This window comes from Zootoca vivipara, chromosome 7 (assembly GCF_963506605.1).
Source record: "Zootoca vivipara chromosome 7, rZooViv1.1, whole genome shotgun sequence".
Classification (NCBI taxonomy): Eukaryota; Metazoa; Chordata; class Lepidosauria; order Squamata; family Lacertidae; genus Zootoca; species Zootoca vivipara.
The window spans coordinates 46850963-46873790 of NC_083282.1; the positions used below are offsets into that span (position 1 = coordinate 46850963).

Consider the following 22828-nt stretch of genomic DNA (forward strand, 5'->3'; position numbering starts at 1 on the left):
ATTAGGTCCAGTCGTGACCGACTCTGGGGTTGCGCGCTCATCTCGCATTATTGGCCGAGGGAGCCGGCGTATAGCTTCCAGGTCATGTGGCCAGCATGACAAAGCCGCTTCTGGCAAACCAGAGCAGCACACGGAAACGCCGTTTACCTTCCCGCTGTAGCAGTTCCTATTTATCTACTTGCATTTTGACATAAAAATGTAAAAATCGTGAAACTGCATTTTACACTTTTCTCCGTAACCGCTTTACCGGTCGTCCTGAAATTTTGACACAACGATCCAGGCCACTCCCCGAGCATTGTTGGGGACAAAAATCCCTCAAATCACACACCTGCCCAGGTATAGACCTGGTTTTCCACCAAGTCAAACAGCGCCCTCAAGTGGAATTCCTCCCACAGTACATCCCCTCCCTTCCCGTGAAATCTAAGCCACACCCACAAACCAAATGACATAATCAACCAAGCAACTGAAACCACCAAGTCGGCCATTATCAGACCCCTAGGCCATACCAGGCTGCTAGACCTCCACTAGGCCCGGGGGGGGGGGGGTAGATAACCCATAGCAATGCACTTGGGGGCACGGCAAGGGGTTTTTACTTTACAATTTAGCACCGCTACCCCCCAAATCCCCCACCAAATAACCACAAGACAAAAATAAATACCATCCTTCAAAATGTCATGAGATACGCCGGTCATGGAGGGTGGGGGGACAAACAGAATAGATCATGGATTGGGACACGTGGGGGCAGTCACAGGGATTAGCCACAACAACGCGCCACACCCACAAACCCTGCCTCCGCCACGAGATCCTGTAAAACAGGAGGCCTTGGCTCCATTTTACAGACTAGACCTCAGCTCTACAGCCCTTTAAATACTATCCCGAATGGAGCCCTGGGTGGGGGGTGGGGGGAGGAGGAGCCCAAATAGGTCATGGGCTGACGTAGGGTGGGGGGAGAAACTGTCTAACAGCCACCAAAACAGCCATTCCACCCCAAGCCCAAAGCCTCTCCCGGCGGCTGCATTAATAAATGACTGGCAGCATTAGGCAATCGTTCATCATTTCTCCTAACACACACTTGGGGGCACAGCGAGGGGTTTTCGCTTTATAATTTAGTGGCCGTTGTGTCACATGCGAGGCTACAACGGCCATTTTAAGGAAGGGCAGTCGTGCCCCTTTTAACCTAGGCTTTACTGCATTTCTCCGAAAATAAGACACTGTCTTATATTTATTTTTCCTTTAAAAAAACCCACATTGGCTTATTTTTCAGGGGATGTCTTATTTTTTATTACGCGTCCAGCGTTGACTCTTCCTTGAGGCCCTCCAGAACTGCGCCTATCACTATGTCTTATTTTCGGGGTATGGCTTATACTGCGCAAATGCTTAGAAATCCTGCTATGGCTTATTTTATGGGTATGTCTTACTACAACTGATTGTAAGCCTCTGTGTCTTTTTTTAAAAAAAACAACAACCATGCACTTTCTCCCCCCAGTTTAAGTCCTCAGATATTTGCAGTGGCCACCCCCCACCCCATTTACAATCCCCTACCTTCCCTTTGCCACGTCCTGGGTTTTTTATGGAACTGAACAACTCGGGTGCTTCAGAACATGCCTTCTGTTGCCAGGCCCTTACAGGGCCCAGGCCAGGTAGATAATGTGGCCCTGTTTTTAACCCTTTTGTTTCTTTTTTTCATTTTACTGATTGTGAATATGCTATCCGGGCCCCCCTTTAGATTAGGAGGCCCGCACCAAGTGGCCCATATGACCCCCCTCCTTCTGTCTGGGCCAGTCTGTTGCTACGGGGCTATGGGGCTTTGCTATTTGACACCACCACCACCCCGGTCGGGATTTTTAAAGTAGTTCTCTGCGTCCCAGGGCACATCATCACCCCGATACTTAATCAAAATATATAGAAATGTTCACGATGCGTGCGCAGGGGCCAATGTATGGAGATACAGGGAGGAGGGGACAACAGAGGGCTCAGACAAAAGTAAATACTGGGAAATGGAACCCAGAAACTGACATTTCCTTCTCCAAGGGTGGGGGCCAATGTAGCAAGATACCGGGGGTAGGGGCCAACACTCCCCAGGGACAACAGAAGGCTCAGACAAAAGTGCATGCTGGGAAATAGAACCTAGAAGCTGACAGTTCCTTTTCGAAGGGTGGGGGCCAAGGTATGGAGATACAGGAGAGAGGGGCCAACACTCCCCAGGGACAACAGAGGCAAGGGTATCCTACCGAAACACAGGGATGAGCCGGGGTGGAGGGAGGAGGGGCAGGATACGTCATGGATCGGGACAGGGGGGGGGATCACAGGAAACAACCACAGCAACGCGTGGCCGGGTCAGCTAGTATATGATAAAATTATAAAATTATGATGGGTACAACATACTCTGATTTAGCCAGTTCAGTAAAGATGGCTCTGGTGGTAGGGAAATTGGCTTGATGTAGCCATTTAATCTCAATTAACATCCTTTTTTAATCTGAATTTGTAAAATATAAAGGTATCCACCCAAATCATACTCAGCGTACCACTCACTGAAATAGATGGAATTCAATTCATCATAGCTAATTTACAATCCACTAGGTGGTATTCAACTAAGTTTTGCTCAAGAGGAAATCACTAAAATTAATGAACATGAAAAAATTAGGTTCATCAAGTTTGGTGAGTCTACTGAGTAAAACATACTTAAATGACACCCAGAGTTTACATTGGGTCTACTCTAAGGAATATGATTTAGCCAAATACCACCCATATCAATCAATACTTGATATAATCAATACAATCACTCTAAATGAAAATTGAATTAAGTGATGTATGAATTAAGTGATCTGTGTTAACCAAGCTTCCTGGCAGGAAAGAGATGGGTTCCTTTTAGATATAATATAATCCATTAAATGATTAGGAATTAGGATTTTTAAAGTCTTTCACAACATGTAGCCTGAAGAAGAGTTCCATGAAACATGAAAGCTCATATACCACTGTGAAAATTAGTTGGGCCAAACAGATACATTATGTTATTGACCATGTAAATTGTATACACTAAGGATCTAAGTTAGCCTAGTTTTGATTAGAGACAGCTGTCATCCATTTAAAATAAACTGCAACCAGTCATCAAATACAATTTGATTGATTAATTAAACAATCAAATCTACATAAATTATATTCTTGTGAATATAATATAGAATCATAGAATTGTAGAGTTGGAAGGAACCCTGAAGGTCTGTAATGCAAGAATCCTGCCCATATCTGTGTTGGAGATTCATTCCCCGTGTCTGCAGTAATGGGATTGTTGTCTATCACATGATGGTGTATGTTTTGTTTTTCATTTCACAGAGTGGGACATGACGGAGACAGGATGTTTGTGTTACCGTGTTCCCTGAAGTGGGACTATTGTCTTTTGTTCATTCTCTTTGCTGCCTTATGCTAGAGAGAGGGGGAGCCATGTTGCAGTGCTCCGTGTGTGTTTATATGTAAATAAAAGTAGATTAGCCAAAATGCTGAGTTGCTGAGTTCTGTTACGCAACTGTGCAAACTCTGCGGATCCGTAAGTGTGCTGATGTTTCTTGGCATCAGTCGCTGTGATGTTCAGGCTGAAGAAAGTTTTTGAAGCTCCAGGAACAACCAGGAGGAAGGGAACATGCCAGTCGGGCATGTGTCTCTGCCAGAGTCCTACTCATGTGTAGGAGATCCTAACAATCTGTTCCTGGCTGGGCTTGAACCATCAACCTTCTAGTTAACAGCAAAACACACTGATCCAGTTTTAAAATAAAATTAAACATCTGAATATTTGCCAAAACTACCGCGAGTCACACTACAACGTAGTTATACAGTACTTGATTGTTGCATAAAAGGAAGTTGGAATGGTCTCCCGGGGATAAAAGAATTTTGCCAGTTTTATGAATTCTGTAGCAAACACACAACCGTGTTAGAACAAACCATTCTAGGCAGCGTCTGAAAAGCAGAAGGATCCTGATAAATAGACTTTTGAGACACAAAAAGACAGTTTGTACAGCTTAAGCCTTCATGAAGTCCCTGCCTTCATTTTTCCTGTGACCACAGTGTTTGCTTATTTATCTCAGAGAGGTCTCAAAGCAGAAATACACTTTGTCACAGTGTTAGAAAGATATACAGTTAATGTACGAGCAAGCACTTTAGCTGGCCCTACAGCATGTGTTTTTCCTCTGTCTTTAAATGACTAGAAGAAAAACACAAATTTAAAGATGAAACTGTGAAAACAAACCTCACTGCTAGCAAAGCAGCTGCTTCCTTGACTTCCATTACACACAAATGAAAGTGATGGTCCCTTAAGTGATTTGTGGTGTTCCAGCATTTGCCCACTGAACCATTCACTGTTCTAGACCTTGATTTACCTCAGAACTTTGCCAGCTGAACATTCTCACAATATTTATTGTTGATGTGGAAGACAAACTCAATGTCTTGGAGGTTACAGAAAAAGACACCAACATTAATCCCATTCTACTTCAAGCTTTAAAGCATTTGTGTCTGTTGCTAGGTTATGGGTTTGATTTGGAAACCAGATTTGCAGTACTAGCAAACTGAAAGGTGGCAGGCTGTCCTTTACTACAGGCACGCAGGTAGGCTTTCCCAAATTGCAGGGTTTTTGTACTTGCACATAGAGGCCCTGAATGGCTTTCAGGAGACACTAACATTCCCACTGTGTAAACTGCCCCAATCCAATATACAGTACTCTGAATTCAATAGCAATACATCACCAGAGCCAGGGATTTATCTTGCAGATTTCTGCAATCATTATTAACAGCATTACAACCCACTTTTGTTTTGCTAATTTGGTGCTTCACCCATGAATAAGTGAACTTCATAGAGTAAATTACATACACAATATAAGTGCTGTTCTTATTATATGAACAGGGACCCATATATGTAATTCATCCAGTGTGGTTTCTGAGTATATCCACATTGCACTTAACTCCATTAGGCAACGATGGGCTGGCATTCAACCAAGCACACTTAACAAACTCCTTTGGGAAGTCAGGTGAACTGAATTCACCAAGATAGAAAGGATAAAAATGACAATTAAAAAGAAGAAGAAGAATATAACAGTTTTTAATTAATAAATGAAGCAATGCACATTTATTGAAAACATAATGGGAATGGATCCTTAACAGAACTATTTAATTGTTAAAATATTAAAGTCACTTCTGTCACCTCACCTGTGGGTCTAAATCATAGCTGCCAAGTTTTCGCTTTTCTCGCGAGGAAGCCTATTCAGCATAAGGGAAAATCCCTGTAAAAAAGGGATAACTTGGCAGCTATGGTCTAAATTCACAAGTCATCATTCTTAAATTGTTTCTGGCATCAACTAAGGACCATAGCTGCCAAGTTTTCCCTTTTCTCGCAAGGAAGCCTATTCAGCATAAAAGAAAATCCCTTAAAAAAAGGGATAACTTGGCAGCTATGCTAAGGACAAGCTGAGAATTTAACAATTCTTAATAGAAACCTGTTCAGTATGAAACCTGAATTTAATACAAGAGAAGTTAAAACATACCCTTAATATTTTCAAATACTGTACCATATGTGATAGACACATACTACAGTTATTTATTTAACAGGAGTTAAATCTCAAAGTAACTCTACTAGAGGACTGAAGCTGAACCTGTTCTTATTTTTCCTTACGCACACACACACACACACACACACACCGGGGGGGGGGGGAAGAGACTGGCTTCTCATGGCAGCATGAGATACTATCAGGGGTCCCCAAACTAAGGCCCGGGGGCCAGATGCGGATCGCCTTCTAAATCCGGCCCGCAGACGGTCCGGGAATCAGCATGTTTTTACATAAGTAGAATGTGTCCTTTTATTTAAAATGCATCTCTGGGTTATTTGTGGGGCCTGCCTGGTGTTTTTACATGAGTAAAATGTGTCCTTTTATTTAAAATACATCTCTGGGTTATTTGTGGGACATAGGAATTCGTTCATATATTTTTTTTCAAAATATAGTCCGGCCCCCCACAAGGTCTGAAGGACAGTGGACCGGCCCCCTGCTGAAAAAGTTTGCTGACCACTGTACTATATGCAAAATATTGGAGATCTGGTATTACCCCAAGATAGAAAGAATGGGAACAAAGGTTGTTTGAATATTCTAATAAAAAGAATGGTAGAGAAATGATAATATTTCTCCCTACTGAATTTAAGGAGTTGGTGAGTTCATTGATTTTGACAGACATATAATCTTAACTCTTAGGAACTGATAGGTAAAGAGAGGTGTGTGAGAGAGTATTCGCCTGCAGTTCTCCAGCCTGCATATACAGTATTCTGTTCAAGACTTCACTGTGAAATTGAGTTGGGTGGGCTCTGTTTGCTTGGTTGGTAATTAGATTACCAACCCAGTATCACTATCTTTTGGATGAATCTGAAAAGGACAGAACCCAAGAGAATCAGCAACCTTGCTCCAACCCCCTCAAGGAAGCCTCTGTGTACTCTGACGTCAAAAGAGACAGAGTAGGTGGATGGGGAAATGGTACTGGGTGTTTTAAAAGCATGATTATCTACAGGAAGCTGAAGCAATGTAGTAATACTCACATTTTCTACAGAGAATCTACTTACTCCCTCCTTGTATTAAGGTTAAATACAAACCCCAATAAATGGTGCCATTTAACTTCTCAGCTAGTGATACTCCATGTAAAAACTTTGCTTTTCTGGCAGTAAAGTAATGAAGAAGCTGGTGAATTGGTGCTACGTGGCCTTTTATCCTTTGAATCTCCTCAAGGAAGTTAAAAGAAAACTGATTTGTTATCAACTCATAGTGTCTCAAAAGACCCACATTAATGGCTAAAGACATCTGTGGAAGATACCTGCTCCCTGAAAACTTGATGTGAGTCTGCAGAAATTATGAACATGATGAGTCACAAGGACAATTAGGCCATCTTGGGATATTAAAGGTGAATATCCTGTGAAATGGGCAGTTCTCTTCCCTGTACGTTCATGGGGGAATCATTTAATTCTCCAACCAAGAGCTAATCCTTTGGTGGCATCTCTTTTATCCCCCTTTCCTGGGCATGAGGAAAGTATCGGCAACTTACTTCTTACCCTCTTTGGAAGCTCTCACTAAAAGTTTTAAATTTGCCTGCCTTGAAACATGTTTTAGGAAGCAACATTTTTACTGTATGTTATTCTTAATTCGAAAGCAAAATGCCTCTCACTTCATTGGCTAATTTGTAGATAAACATAGGAAACTGTCTTTGACAGAGTCAGATCACTTGGAGATGTCATGGATGAAGGAAAGCATTCAATGTTCTGTAGGCTTTACCTTTCGAATGATATTTTAAATTCTACTAAAATAAAAAAATTCCTTCAGTAGCACCTTAAAGACCAACTAAGTTTTTATTTTGGTATGAGCTTTCGTGTGCATGCACACTTCTTCTACTGTATATAGTCACTAGGAATGTCTCCAATTCCGCATCCATCTGAACGTCCAGTAATTCATAGGATTAAGTTTGCTTAAGATATTACCTCCTTACACACGAAAGCTCATACCAAAATAAAAACTATAAAAACTTAGTTGGTCTTTAAGGTGCTACTGAAGGAATTTTTTTATTTTGTTTCGACTCAGACCAACACGGCTACCTACCTGTAATAGAATGTTGTTAAAGAAGATTTGGACAGAGAAGCAGTTTCTCATATACTGTGCATGTTATGCTTGGTTCTTGAAGTTAGGAGAATTTCCATTGTCTGAGGCAAAAAACTTTCAGGCAGTCCTATACAAATGCAGAACTAATCAATGATTCAGGAGAAAATTCAATTGGACTTTTCAAACAGATTCAACCATCAAGTGGCTTGATCATGGCATTAAAGACTGGATGAATGCAGGCACACAATAGAGCAAATTCAGCTTCAACAGAGAACCAGATATGCAACATTTCTCCACAGGTGGCTTTTGTTATTGAAATACTTCTCTCTCTCTCTCTCTCTCTCTCTCTCTCTCTCTCTCTCTCTCTCTCTCTCACACACACACACACACACACACACACACACACAGACACACACACAGACACACACAGACACGTTAAATTCATTTCCATAAGGAGCTTAGATGTTCCATGTGTGAATTCGCAGCCTCATGGAAAGACCTGATAGAATGGTTCTAAAACTGAATAGTACTAAATAAAAGATCTCTTATGTTACAAAGCAATTTTTTCTTCAGCAACATGTTCCGAAGGATAATGAAAAACAACACAACCTAGCCAAGGGCCTAACTGTACACACACATGGAACATAGCCTCCACAAGGGGAAACCTTATCAGTGGGAAAGCACTGTGTGATGCCAATTACTTCTATGTTCAACTGCATGATGTAGCCTTGCTTTACAGGACTTAGAGATTGTGTCTCCACCCCCACCCCACCCCACCCCATCTACTAAGATCTACTACTGTAGTAATAAAGGTTGTAAGAAGATCAGTAGGATAGTGCAGTGCCTTTAGCATGGTGGCCTAGTGAGGATGCTGAACAGGTTTCCAATAGAGATTCAAAAATACAGCTTGCTCCTAACTTTTCTAATAAATGTAAAGCTTCATCTGCATCATATGGCTAATTAGGCTATTTTAGCCATTTATCTTTACTGCCACTTTATCTGTTTTTACTAGTTTTTAAGATGCCTTTGCTTATATATACATTTTAAACCTGAAATTTCATTGTAGAATTTTTTTTCAATTGTTACTTTGAGAGGTACTGCAAGTGCCATGAAGGAGGCAGGGTATAACTTTTTAAAATAAATAAGCCATGGAACAGCAGTAAATAACCAAATTATCCCAAGTGAAAGAGCTGTATATATTAGTCAGTACTCCAAAGAAGTTCAGATTTATAGTAATATTAGGGATGCAGACTGCGTAAATCTGTAAAGTGTGCATTTTTTAAAACTCCAATAGAAGCTATTCTTCCTGAAGTGAACAAAATTAATCTTTATTACAGAAAGCTACATGTTAGCTGCTTGGTAGTTACAATAAAGTGTCAAACAGGAATGCCTAATTTAGTGTTTTCCCAATATCTAACTTCTAAAGCATTTCCTTCACTTTTAATTCTAAATTAATTTAACCCCTTTATACCAGGGATGTGGATATACACCAATACACTGCTCCTTAAATGATAACTACATAGTATATGTGGTGCACCCAGTTTTAGTTATTCCTCTTTAAAGGTAAAGGGACCCCTGACCATTAGGTCCAGTCGTGACCGACTCTGGGGTTGCGGTGCTCATCTCATGTTATTGGCCAAGGGAGCCGGCGTACAGCTTCCAGGTCATATGGCCAGCATGACAAAGCCGCTTCTGGCGAACCACAGCAGCACACAGAAACGCCGTTTACCTTCCCGCCGGAGCGGTACCTATTTATCTACTTGCACTTTGACATGCTTTCGAACTGCTAGGTTGGCAGGAGCTGGGACCGAGCAATGGGAGCTCACCCTGTTGCAGGGATTCAAACCGCCGACCTTCTGATCAGCAAGCCCTAGGCTCTGTGGTTTAGCCCACAGCACCACCTGTGTCCCTCTTTAGAGACACACAAAATATTTGGAATATCTACGTTTCAATTCATTTGATAAGGAATGTGCTGGGTATACCACTACCCGTTAGTAAAATAACTCCGTGGCCCACTTACAAACACCAAACAATGGGTGGCAGCAAACAAACTACAGTGACCCTTAATTTATACAGTCACCCCATTTTCTTTTCTATGTAAAACAGATGAATGTAAGCCTTTGCTTCCACTTTAGAACAAAACACATATTATGTACAAACGGGTTATTTAAACTAACTTAAGTTTGAGCAAACCACAGTTCCCTGACTTCATATGTAATGAAGAGTTGTGGCTTGTTTGAAAGTGAAAACTTCCACAAGTGGAGAAGAGAAGAGGAGTGAGCATGCATTAAAGAAACACCATAAACCATGCCGAAACAGAAACAGATATGCCTCTCCCAGAGGAGATAACCCCTCCTTTATGGAACTGCATCTCTGCTTCCTATTCTTCCTGTACTCCATGTCACATCCTTCTTTCTTTACTAAAATATTAACTTAAAAATATCTTAAACCCAATAAGTAAATATGATATGAGCTATTCACACCAGAATTAGAATCTGCACTGAATTTCAGTTTTAACAGAGGAATTTCAAGCAAAACTACAGACAAAAATTGCTTGTGCTGGGTAACAGGGGGCAGCTCTATCATAAACTATGTGTGCTTCCCTGTGGATCTGGCTAGCTACCCCTGGAAATAAAATTGCTGCATTTGATGGACCCTTAATGTGGCATATTTTATAATTAAGAGAAGTATTATTCTAAGTCAAAACGTTCATTTTTTAGTACTCTGGCCCCTTAAATATACATACTTAAGGCCACTTCCAGTATTAGTATTCTCCTATATATGCTCTTAAAATATTGGGATGTAGTGGCAAATATCTGCCTTCATAAGGGGAAAGTGGTCACCTGTTCCTTCAAACAGTATAATATACCGTATTTTTCCATCTATAGGATACCCCTATGTATAAGACGCCCCTCCCGTCTATAAGACGCCCAATCGACAGTCTACACTCGGCACTATCCGTGTATAAGATGCCCCATAATTTTTGACACTATTTTTTTTGGGGGGGGGGGAACCTAGCCTTATACACGGAAAACTACGATATATTAATTTGGCTATTTTCAATTAAAAAATGAAGGAAAGTTTAGCTCAAAAGCAGGCCATTAGTGGAACATATATTTGAGATGCAGAACCCTGTGCATATTTTCCCTTTAGTGAAGGGACATCATTGTAGCAACAGCCATTACTAAGATATCTATGATGATTTAGGTTTGCAAGCACAGTTGGTTTTCACAATAAATCTTCACAAGATTGGTTCATGCTGTAATTAGAATGCCTACACATATTCCCGAGCCATAACACAACAAAAATGTGTTGTCTCTGCCCAGCTTACTTTACACACACACAAACACACAACTAATGCATTAATAAAGGTTTAGATCCCCATACCACCTAAAAGCTCTTGCACTAACAGTCACGGGTTGCATTCCTTCATTTTCAGTCACACCTAAGCCTGCCTGTACTGTATAGACTAGCTTCAGTAAATCCTTATACAGTACAGCAGTGAATTGCTACAAATGAGTTTCCTTTTTCAGAAGCAGAGCAAGAAACATCTGCTTTCCTGCTACTAAGTAGCTTAGATGAAGACCAAGGCTCTTCAGAGAAGACCTGGCTATCTAAACAACTTACTTTTCATTTAAATTAATTCAATTACAGTTAAGAAAACTATTCAACACTTCCTTCTCCTGAGGTCAGCTGAAGAATAGTCATACTGAAGGAACATATATACAATGACCTCTTTATTTGATGATTTGTGGAAAGTCTTGGCTTTACACCTTTAGGGTCTTGAACAGAGCAGCAGCCTACACAGCGTGTAAATATCTCCAGGGAAATCCAGCACTTCTGAGACATATTAATCAAGAGCAAAGATAGTAACATTTCCATATGTCATGCTGCACTGATGCATTGCATCTCAATTTTTGTCCTTGGGTATTAGCAGCAAAGAGACTGACAGGAAAATGTCAAAAGGAAAATGGCAGCATGCTTTAAACATTAACCTCCATCTGCCACCTATTCTGTGGGCATAGGTACCCAGCTCCTAGACCAGGGGTCTGCAACCTTTAAGACAAAAAGAGCCACTTGGACCCGCTTCTGAAGGAAAAAAAAAACTGGGAGCCGCAAAACCATTGCGACATTTAAAACAAATATAACACTGCATATATTGTTTCTTAACTTAATGCTATATATACAGGATCGTGCAGTCAGCTGTCAATCTGAAGAAAAAAAGGACTTTCACTTAACAGTTCTTGTGCTCAGGTCTTGCTTGTGGGTTTCCCACAGGCGTCTGGCTGGCCACTGTGAGAACAGGATGCTGGACTAGATGGGCCATTGGCCTGATGCAGCAGCCTCTAAAGAACACACTGTTCTCCACTCCCAGCCTAGTTCCCTGACTCCATTTCTAAAACTGTCCAAAGGGGTAGCGGCTTCCTAGCATGCCTAGATGTAAGCCCCTCATCCTATACAGGCTGCCACCCCTGCTTGCTCCACTCGCCATCCCCTTTGCCAACCCTATTTCCCCCACAGCTCACCAAACCCTGCCCCCTTTACACCTAACGGTCCTAACCGAAACCCACCTCTCTTTGCACCTCACCCAGCCCCTCACCCATCTCCCTGCCTGAAGTCCCTCCCCTCCCTGCTTGGCCCAAGCCCCATGCCTTTTCAAAAGAGGGGGGAAGTACTTCAGAAAGCAGTTTGCCAGACAGCTGTTTTCATATGAAATTAAGGTTGCAAACTTCTTTCACCACTCCTGCTCCTTTGAGCAACAGTCTGGCCTGGCAGAAATTAACAATCAATACTGTAGAGGTGTTGTTGTTTTTTCACAGCACAGAGATAGCTTATGATTCATTTCCTCCGTATGTTGGGTGCAGGAATTGTTTAATAATAAGAACCAGTTGCTCTTTACAGTTTGATGGGTCAGTGTGTCTGGCTGTTAACCACAAGGCTGGTGGTTCGAGCCTACCCAGGGATGGCTCACAGCTGTGGGCAGGATTCCTGCATTGCAGGGGGTTGGGCTAGATGACCCTCGGGACCCTTCCCATTCTACAATTCTATGATTGTATGAAATAATCCTTTAACCAAATATTAAGTGATGCTTTATTGCATTCTCTGGATTTTTAATACAGCTGTTCCATGCTCAAAACTAATCCAGTTACAGAGCAGGAAAAAAGGCATGGAAGAGTATTCCCTTTTCCAAAGGGAAGGAGGGGGGAAAGGCAGAGCGGGCGAAGAGGGCGGGGCACACACACAAACCACAGGGGAGCAAGTAGAGGTGGGGAAGTGTAGAACGCTGGCTGTGTAAAGCAGCCTTTGTCAACCTGGTGCCCTCCAAGAGACTTTGAATCAGCACCAATCAGCAAGAGATTTACTGTATTGAAGTATGTATTGAAGGGGGAGAGAGCTGATATTGCAGCTATAGAACAGAAGCAAGCAAAAAGGGGGGGTGAATGAAAGAACAGTGCTCAAGAATGTGAAGGGTAGGTTTATATTGTAGCAGAGCAGAAAGAAGAACTTATTCAAGCTCCAGTTCTGACATGCAAGGAAAGGGGGCAGGGGAACAAACAGTCTCTCTCTCTCTCTCTCTCTCTCTCTCTCTCTCTCTCTCTCTCTCTCTCTCTCTCTCTCTCTGTGTGTGTGTGTGTGTGTGTGTGTGTGTGTGTGTGTGTGTGTGTGGCAAAGGGGGGCAGAGAGAAGAAGGATGCAATGAGGATGGGGGGGGATAGATGAAAAGGAGGACCAGTTTGAGAGGGAAACACCGTGAGGGGGGGAGTGAAGCGAAAACTGAAAATCCTAAAAGGAATTTGGGGGGAGGAGGAGTGTGGGGAAAGAGAGAGAAGCATGGGGAAAGGGGTGGAAAGAGAAAATAAAAGAGAAAAGTCACTATCAGGTTTGGATTGGAAAACAGCCTTGCATCCTGTGGAATACACTTCAAATGGTAGATCTTGTTAAAGGAAACCACTTTTTTATCATTCAAACAAAAGGTCAAAACACCCCAACATTTAATTGTTATTTCCTCCGTCCTGTCATCAAAAGGGGGCAGGAAAAAGGACCTTATACATTTTATGAATGAGTAACAGATGGGACTCTAAGACTGAGGAAACCCCTTTTTCAGCTCCTGACTTCAAAGGTGCTATGTGTTTACACTTTCAATTGACACTCTCAATTGGGAGAGATCAGATAAGACAATAGGTGTGCATTCCAAACCCGCTGATGTTACAATGGACTGATCAACGAAAAGCAGCCAGCAAGGAGGCTTTACTTTAACAATTAATATAAAATTGAGATTTTAACCGATTCACAAAATTCCAGTGCCAGCTCCCCTCTGCTACACAGAACTCATAAATAAAGCGAACCAAGAGCACTCGACCACCCTCCTACCCCTCTTTCCCCCCTAGGAAAGAGACGAGCCCCCACCCCTTACACACCTCTCCCGCTCGCCCCACCTCCGCCTCCCGAGGAGGCGGCAGCAGCAGCAACAACACCATTTCAGCGGCTCCTCAAAAGCTGCCCTTTCTCGCAGCCGCACCCGCCTCTCTCTTTCCCAGCAAGCGTGTCTCTTTAACCCTATCAGGGCTGGACTATCCGTGCCTCCGTCACCCAACTCTTCCAGCCTCGGCAAGTCCACCATTTCGGAGCCGGCGAGTAGGAAGCCCTGATAGGGTTAAAGAGGCTGCGTGAGCCAGGCAGGGGCAGAGAGCCACGGCAAAGCTGTAAAGGAGCCACATGCGGCTCCGGAGCCTCAGGTTGCCGACCCCAGTCCTAGACACACAGAAAGACTGATACCAAACTGAAGATGTCGGCAATCCAAGCAAATCAACCCTTTAAGGATCAGTTTAACTAAAACTGCACCATTATGAATCAAAACAATCCCTTTAGGCATATACAACCAGTTGCATGCATGCATTCAAATTTCTCCCTCCTTCTCCCTCTCCAACCTCAACAGTTCCTCATGTTGGATCAAGAACTGCAGTGGCATTACGTTAAGTTTGAAGGACAATGCTGGGCAGTGCGGAGTTCTGCTATTTGGGGAAAGTGTAATTCTGAGGTGCCTATGTGCACAACCTTCTACACCGAGATCCATCGCCAGCATTTCTCCCATGCAAACACTACAGCAAAAATTAAGAGCAATAAAAATTATAGTAGTAAATTTATCCAGGAAAGATCAACTGTCTTCCCTTTGCATCTATTACTTGACAATTGTTAAGGACTTCTATGAAGCGGTGGGGTAAGAAAATTATTTTAGAATGAACTCTCCCCATTTTAAACCTCCCCAATAGTTTTGCCATTTCCTTAACAAGTTTATGAAGCAGGTTTGCCAAAAAAAGTTGATGTACATGTAAGAAAGTGATAAAGCAAAAGAGACTGCAACGTCCAGAACATCTGAAAGAGCCGCCGCTGCTGCTGCTAGTTTCCAGAACCTCACCTTGACCTATATACTATGCAATAAATGCACAAATGTCAATAAATTGGAAGCAGGAGTATCTGGAAGGTAGGATTCTAGCAGGAGCTGAAAAGGAAACCCATGAGAAAATCAAAGTGAAAGGAGAAACCTATGTATGAGATGAAATAATACAATGCGATTTTAGCTATAGTTTTCATAACAAGAAGAGTGAGCAGGGGAGAGAGGTATTCATGCATCTATGAAAGAGGCCTTGCAAATACTTTCAGCTGAGCTTTTTTATGAACTGTGTATCAAAGCAACTGTGGGGAATCGGTTCAGAAATCACCACAAAACCCAGGGGGAAGTTGGAACAGTAAAAGGTATCTTGTCCTGTTGGGTCTGAATCAGAAAATTCTTGTTCCTTATCTTGCCTTGTTTAAATTGCTTCATATATTTTCAACTCCTGTAATGAAAAACATGAGAACACAGCTTGTGGGCAATCCTCCACCCTTGCCTGACTTCTCCTCACTTGTGCGGATACCGCAGGAAAAGGTGTCCTTTTGGCACAGGGAGTCTGGGAGCGACTCTCATGCCAGGACTGCTCCCCAGAATGCCAGCACAATGCAATCAAAAGGGCTGAGAATGCTACTTCAGCATACACTCAGCTTGGAAAGCTTCCTGCATGAGTCAGGGGGCTCACTTGACTTTGACCTTACTGAGCATATTGCATGAACTCAGGGACATTATTTTTAAAAATCTCCCAACTCATTGTAGTTACCATAACCTACTATTTTTTCTAGGTGCTGAATCACCAACAAAATTGGCAAAGAAAATGTCATTGGGATTGAACATTTCTCAGTGAGGATAAGGTTTCAAAGTCGCTGTAGCAGAATTAAATTAAGATTCTTGACCCCATTCCACAATAGTGAACCGAACTACAGAACAGGTACTTGCAAGTGCCATTATTAAACAGGGGATGCTGGCAATCAGCATCCTAAACAGAAGCAAGTCAGTGTATGTACAGATGTGTAACCTGTTTTTCCCATAGGAAGCTATATTACTCAGAAGAAGAAAAAACACACGAGAAATTCTCTGTCCTTGGTTTTTAAAAAACAAAACAAAATACCAAGCTTTCCTACCTAGCATGCAGCAGCATTCAGTGTTCTAATCTACACTGGTTTTCTATGGTCCTCCAAGCGCAAACAAAATAGCTGGTTTTGACCTATAAAGTCCGTGACTTTTTGGGTCCTACATAACTCAGGAGATAACCAAGCATGCTATCTTGACTATACTATCTATGTGCCAAGCTCAAAACAGGAATTTAGCACAGATATGTAGAGAAAGATGTGGTGGCTGTCCCACAGTTGCAAAACTCCCTCTCCCTAGAGAGAGATCTAAGTCCAGACTTGAGTACTCTTTGGAACAGGCATGAAGCCTTGTTTGAACTGCCATTTTAACAGCAAGCTAAGCAGGCACTGGGTAACTGGGTATTTGCTTTTGCTGCATGTACCAATTTTAATTTAAAACTAGAATAATGTGCCCTGAGGCATGATAAGGTGTAGGCCAGAAATTGAACTAATCTGAACTTACTAAATAAATAAAATGTATTTATGTGGTAGAATATACTTAAGAACTGCAGTCATCAGTCCTCTCAAGTCATTTGAGGGACACAAGAAAACCATGGTCCAGCTCATATGTACACCAAACTATGGCTAAGTTTGAATGCATGAATGTGTGTGTTCATGGTTTGTTTTCCCCAGACAAACCATGAGTGATAAGCTAAGAGCAACTGTGGCTAAGCTTATGGTTTGTCAGAACTGAGATAAATCATGAGCGGGTTGGACTAGATGGCCCTTGTGGTCCCTCCCAACTCTACAATTCTATGATTCTATGAGTCATTTGAATGCCCACTGACCCTTGCGGGTCCTGATGAGTTTCCCGACCCCACCCCTGTATTGTGCATTGGCATGACTGCTAAACTTATTCAGGAGTCTTTAGTGTAAACAAGGCTGACAATCTTGAGCAACAGGTAAGAGACAACTATCCACATGAATTTCATTCATGTTAAGGGACCCTTTATGCCCCTGTGACCTTACCTATGAATCCTTGCCAACTTCCTGACAGCAATTACTAGAAGAAAGTGTGCATGCACACGAAAGCTCATACCTATGGCAAACTTAGTTGGTCTCTAAGGTGCTACCGGTACTGGAAGGATTTTTTTATTTTGTTTTGACTGCATCAGACCAAAACGGCTACCTACCTGAAAGAAAGATACCCCAAAGTACAGGCTAATCTCTCTTTTCTAAGCATAGCACAGGGGTTGAGCTGATGCTGAGGCAGCTGCCATTCCTTACCGCTCCTCTCACTAATATTCCAAAGCAGACTCCCACCCCTTTAACAACTATAAAGTCCTGTAAAGACCACACCTCTTGGACTCAAGGGAAATTGGATCTTTAGCAAGATAATGCTATCACTTAATCTGATTAGCCCAGGAGATAGCAGATAAACATAACAAAGAACAGCCGGACACCAGCTGTAAACCCAATCCAGTCAAGTAAATCAGACAGCTGCCCTGAGAAGCTCAGCATCTGGGGCCTGTCACATGCAATGCTTTTAGGGAAATGACAGACTCTCAGTTCTCAAGTTAGACATGGGAAAATGTGTTAATCTGTTTACCTTAAATGGATTTCCCTCAGTCTGAGTTCAAAGGGATTGATGTTGGGAAATCCTGCCAAGGCCTGAAGCTGAGCAGAGCATGAAGTCCAATGCACTTATCATAGAGGGTCTATTGCACTAAAAATCATGACACAGGTCAAGCAGGAAACATGACTTGTAGCACAATGTAATTCAACAGTTAATTAAAACCTTAAGTGTGAGGCTAAAGACTTGTTACCCGGATGGCTCCTGAATCTACTACTGACAATGAACTACAACCTATGGTTGGCTTCTCATGCTCCCATCATGCATGACTTAGACAAAATGAGTGCAAACTCATTCTAAGCAAAAATGATGTTGCATTAATCCCATGCTGACATTTCTGCTACTGTGGATACCATGCTTATTGCACTGGCACAGTGATTATTCCAATCTATTATACAGACCATATTTCACAGACTGGATGTGGATTAGATAAAGCTTATGACAGCATCTGTCTCGAATTATAGGAAATTGTACATCTACACAGAATTCCATGTTTTCTGAGTAGCCAAAACCAGTGTGGGTAAGTCACAAGTTGTGGTGGGTAGATGAAAGAGACTACTCAATCCTTTTCCCTGGGGCCCCCTTTTCACCCATGGGGGGGGGGGGAGAGATAAAGGGGCCATAAAATCATTTTGTTTTGCAGGTGACAAAAAACAACTAGAGGACAGTGATTTTTGAGTTGGAAAACAACCAAAGAGGTTAACCATGCTCCATCCGTTCATCTTTCTTCTGCCCTAACGTGACCTATCCAAGTGCATTTTGGCTTTTAAATGGAATGGGGAGAGTAATTTCTGATAAGGTATAATTTGAGTTTAAGAACCTTTGTTGAACTATAACCCAGGAGCACATATTCTGCCACCTCTGTCTGAAAGGGGAAAAGAGCAGGGAGCAACATTAAGATGATGTGTTCAAATCTTATTTTAAAATCATTTTGGCAGCCATCTCTACAAACCAATACACATTTAAGCACGCCTGCAAAGCCAACTGGGCTTAGCATTAAGAAGCAAAAAACATGTACTTTTCTTAGAAGCACATCTTATTTCCTGTCAGCAAAGCCATATTCCACTCAAAACACTGAATCAAAAAAAATTTAATTTCTAACACTGTCACATTTCTGGTAAACGTAAAAACTAACAAACATTTATTTCAATACTTGCCATTCCTCACACTATTAACAATTCCTTTGCTCCAGCTACTGCACTTATGACCATTTTAATTTCATTTTGAAAACACAACTACATCATCTGCAATCCTTATATTGATCCACACCATTTCTAAAAAAATAACCTGGATTAGCATTTATCCTATTTTCTTTGACAATAACATGCTTTTCTTTTATCTTATTTTGATTATCTGCACTATAAAATGCAGCTATAAAAATAATGCTAGACTTGAGCGAACTGTTCTATGATTAATTTAATTACTGTATTAATGTTTACTCTTGCATTTCATTCTAAAGACCCCCCAAATCAGCTAGCAACACTATTAAACGCATATTTTTGGTGTGTTCATTCTTGTGTTGAGTGGAGTGGATATTTTATGCTGTCAGGGCTTTTTTCAGCCAGAACTCACTGGAACTCTGTTCCAGCACCTCTCAGGTGGGCACCATTATAAGAGAACAAAAGGGAGGCGCTCATGGCGAGTTCCAGCACCTCTTTTTCTTGAGAAATAAGGTGTGGGTGAGTGGGTGGGTGGTTGTTTAATCAATATTTACATCTGTATTGTTTTAACTGATCTTTTAAAAACATTTTTGCATTTTATTGTCTTTATAGATTGCTTTGAGACTCGATTGGATGATGCAAGGTATAATTTTTTAAAAATCAAAACAACTTAACTATTGATAACTTAGAAGGAAATTAAAACTAAAACTGACCTATAGCTTTATCTGAAGAAGTGTGCATGCACACGAAAGCTCATACCAATGACAAACTTAGTTGCTCTCTAAGGTGCTACTGGAAGGAATTTTTAAATTTTGTTTTGACTACAGCAGACCAACACGGTTACCTACCTGTAACTTGACCTATAGTGATACACACTTAAATATTTAGATGTCACTAATCAGCACTTAAATTACAGTACAATTTTATAAATTGCCTATGTTTAATGGGGACTACTCCTAAGTAAATGAAAGTGGGTACAGGAATGTAGTAATCAAGACAGATTAAGTTTTGTGGAAATCTTGGTTGAATAAATGCCCCATGTCCTGACTGATCACATTGTCAGAAGATGACTGATTCCAGATGCAGGAACTGGTGTATAGCTTGGATGCACTCCTTGAGCCACCTCTGCTGCTCGAAGCTTTGGTGGCTAGGAGTGACTATTGTCAGCTCTGGCTGGTTTTCGAGGTACAGATGTTCCTGGGCACTCTAATAAATTCCAAATTGAATTATTGCAAAACATTCCACATGTGGCCTATGCTTAACAATATTTGGGAACTGAAACAAGTGTAGAATGTAGCAGCAAGGCTGTTAGTCGGAATCTTTGGCCAAACACACATTACACTGGTCTTAATTGGCACTGGTTGCCAATTCACCACTGAACCCAATGGAATGGACAAGCAAGAGATTTTTGGAAGCTGATCAAAAGTGGTTGTCCATTCCATTTTATAGTGATATCACAGCTCCGATTTTTCCTCTGATCTTCTGATCTTTTCCCCCTGCTCGACATATACTTCAGTAATCATTCTCTCAGATCCCTGCTTCTTATCTTTCTTCCCACACAGCTTTCCAGACCTCACCTTCTCCACTAGACTCTATGCCAATAGCATACCTCGTATACCTAGCTCTCACATGAGGTCCTTATCTAGCAAAGCTGACACTTGCTTTTACAGGAAAAAGCAAGGGGTGAGATGGCTAAAAATAGCTTTATCATGTAGAATGAGATAAGAATCCAATGTCTCTATTCAGACCAGGTCTCTCCATGGTTTTATGTTTGGTAATAAGTTGCAATTCAGCAACTTCTCTTTCCAGTCTATTTCTGAAATTCTTTTGTAATAAGACAGCTACTTTGCGATCTTGTATAGAATGTCCTGGGAGATTGAAGTGTTCTCCTACTGGTTTCTCTGTCTTGTGATTCCTGATGTCAGATTTATGTCCATTTATCCTTTGGCGTAGGGTTTGGCCTGTTTGTTTTGACTATGGCAGACCAACACGGCTGCCTACCTGTAACCAAAATCTGTGGCTGCTTTAGGAATTATTAATGGTCTTCCAAATACCATTTTCCTGCTTAGTGTAACAATAAAAGAAAACACTCGGATAGATATAAAGCAGTCCTAACATTTAGTGCTTAAGCACAGACAGTGCTTAAAACAGTTGGGTTGAGAAAATCTGAAAAACTATTAGATAGAAGTGTGGCACAAACTACTGTTATGTTCCAATATTTTCTATGTCCCGTCAATAAGCAATATCAAAATTACCCCAATATCTTTTAGACTGAGGATGCATGGGATGTACAAAATTACTACCTAAATTTCCCATTGTGTGATCTTCTCTCCGAAAGGTAAGTGGACAAAGCAGTTTTCTAGAAACAGGAGCATGTGCAACAATGAGCTGGTGCCTAAAGATCTAATAGTTTAAATACACCTTCACATAGAAAAGAAAGAAAGAACCAGAAATACCATACTTCTAGGGCTTGCAAGAAATCATCTGAAGGACAGATTTTCTTTTCTTTTCTTTTTCTCTTGCAGATGTCTACACAGGCAAGTTGTTTTATTTCTGCAAGGGTGCTCTTTGGGGACTGAGAAAACATCTGTGGCATTAGATTTAAAACATCAATATATTTAAACAGAAGTTTTCCCAGGGAAGTACTTTGATCTCCGCTCGTTTGTGAGGTTTAAGCCAGAGCATCTCCAGTCAAACTGAAACGATGAGGATTTTGAAGTTCTATGTGGAGGTCATACTGACACACACGGAATCTGGCGTCACTGCGTTTGATGTGGGGCAGCTCACAGAAATATTTTGAGGATTTCGCTAAGATGCATTTCAGCAGAAGTCTGTCTTCCTTATGCATCATTAAATAAGCTCTGATTGTTCTGATCTTTTTAAAAAGATTAGTTTCCCTCAGAGTCAGCACTTTAAACTGACATGTACTAGACAAAAATAAGGTGCCCCTACAGACAAAACTGAGGTTTCTCTTCGACCAAATTCCAATCTTTATCCATATTTTAAGTATGAGAGATGGAAAGAAGGGCAAAGAGGGTGGAATGGTTAGCTTTAGTCTCATCCAGAGCAATCCACAGCTGTTGTAATGCAGGAACACTGAACTAAGAAAGCCTTACGCATACATTTTTTGATACTTAACTGCCTGCTTGCCAACATATAATGAAAGAAACAGGAGAAAAGAACATCCCACAGAGATGCAATGGCACTTCAGAGTTGTTTCTACCCCAGAAATAGCACAGTAACGCTATCACAGTTGACTATATTGCTTGCCGAGACCATTAAGGCTTAATGATCAGAAAAGCAGTATCTGCAGCTAATCACAAATTCCAGAGATTTAGTCATGTTAGACTTTTGCAGCTACAACAATAAAGGCAAATAAATATTTTGTGAAATAAGTCTTCATGGGCTAGAGCACACTTTATCAATGCGTGAAGTGAGTTCTAATCCATGAAAGCTCTATGGTGTTATGAGGCTCTGTACTGTTGTTACTACAATGTGATACTACGGCCCACTTTCAGTCAACCCAGAGGCTGACCAACTGTTGTGTGCCAAGGCTGTAAAATTGGGAGTCAAAAATGTGTAGATTGAAGCCACTTTCCTATACTGTATTATATTTTCTCCCAATGTTATGGTTTCCTCCATAATAAGAAACCTAGTCTCCTGAAAACATGAAGTGCAACTATAAGCGTGTATTCAAGCAAATATTCCATACAGATACACTTGTGAGAAAGCTGATATTGACTACAGCTTCCTAACAAATATGTACTCACTGGTAAACCAAGATTTTATGTCATACACAGTGGTACAGTACCTCTTGTGAAGAACTTAATTCGTTCCGGAGGTCCGTTCTTAACCTGAAACTGTTCTTATCCTGAGGTACCACTTTAGCTAATGGGGCCTCCCGCTGCTGCTGCGCAATTTCTGTTCTCATCCTGAGGTAACGTTCTTAACACAAGGTACTACTTCCGGGTTAGCAGAGTCTGT

The 22828-nt window shown here is 41.4% G+C and overlaps 1 protein-coding gene across 6 annotated transcripts in view; it reads right to left on the reverse strand.

Annotated features, from left to right (window-relative positions):
- PTPRF (protein tyrosine phosphatase receptor type F) overlaps nucleotides 1-22828 on the reverse strand; it is a 482320-nt gene that overhangs the window by 248551 nt on the left and 210941 nt on the right. The gene's annotated exons all lie outside the window — the stretch shown is intronic.